The sequence below is a fragment of the Tiliqua scincoides genome, chromosome 4, assembly GCF_035046505.1.
Source record: "Tiliqua scincoides isolate rTilSci1 chromosome 4, rTilSci1.hap2, whole genome shotgun sequence".
NCBI lineage: Eukaryota > Metazoa > Chordata > Lepidosauria > Squamata > Scincidae > Tiliqua > Tiliqua scincoides.
The window spans coordinates 207,795,941-207,797,011 of NC_089824.1; positions in this window are offsets into that span (position 1 = coordinate 207,795,941).

A 1,071-nucleotide genomic window follows, 5' to 3' on the forward strand; every position below is an offset into this window, starting at 1 on the left:
TGCAACTGATGCGCCATTCAAGTCAACTATTCTTTGAACAACCTTCCGTATTTGAAAGTACCGCAGGCAAAGTGTGCTAACCACAGGTAGCTCCAGTAGTGTAGCTACAGGGGAGCAGCATGGTAACACAACACTCTGTGTAACTACCCCCCCTCCACCATGCCACGTAACTGACATTGCAGTCGCTGCCCAGAATGGCTCCAACGGTGAATGGGAGGAACTGGTTATATGGTACATTGCAGTGCCTGCAATACTTACCACGCTACACTACTGGGCAGATCATCATGTGTGAATGGAGAGGCATCTGTTCTGCTGTGCAGCTGAGGAACCTCTATTAGGGGTTGGGCAGGGAATGCCAAGGGCTGAGATTTGACCCTTTTCTGCAACCCTGAAGAGCTGCTGTCAGGTAGTGTAGAGATTAAGCTAGGTCAGCGTTTTTCAGCGTTTGTCCCCTACTGTACCACTTCTCATGGTCCACCTACTGGAAGTTCCACCAGAAGTTCCATCCATATCCTCCAGATTGGGAGGCCAGATACAATGCAACAAGCACTGATAAGAGGATCAGGGCAGACGGGAGAGCTTCTGAGTGTGCAAAAAGCACATGCTGGAGCATTGCCCACTGAGCCAAACCTCCTACTGCTGCTTTTCGTGTTGCATTTCTGGTCTCACTGCCAGGTGGCAGGGGCTTGGAAGTCCTGTGACTACCACCATGCACCACCTCAAGTACCACTGGTGGTATGAGTACCACTGGTTGAGAAACACTGAGCTAGGTGAATCAACAGTCTGACTCAATATAAGGCTGCTCTATGTTTTCATATCCAGTCAATCGTGAAGAATTTGTCACTAATTTTATAGTGCATTTTCAAGAGTTCAGGAACATTGAGAATGGTTCTTTGAGGGCGGCCAGTCCCGTACTGTGGATAGGGGTACTCTCCATACTGCGGAGAGACGGGGCCCAAGGCAACCAGGTGAATTTATGACTGAGACTACCTTTGTATCCGGAGCTTCCAGCTCACAGCTGGCCTGACACTCCACCGGCTCCCTGATTATTTCAGTTCTACCCCCCCCCCT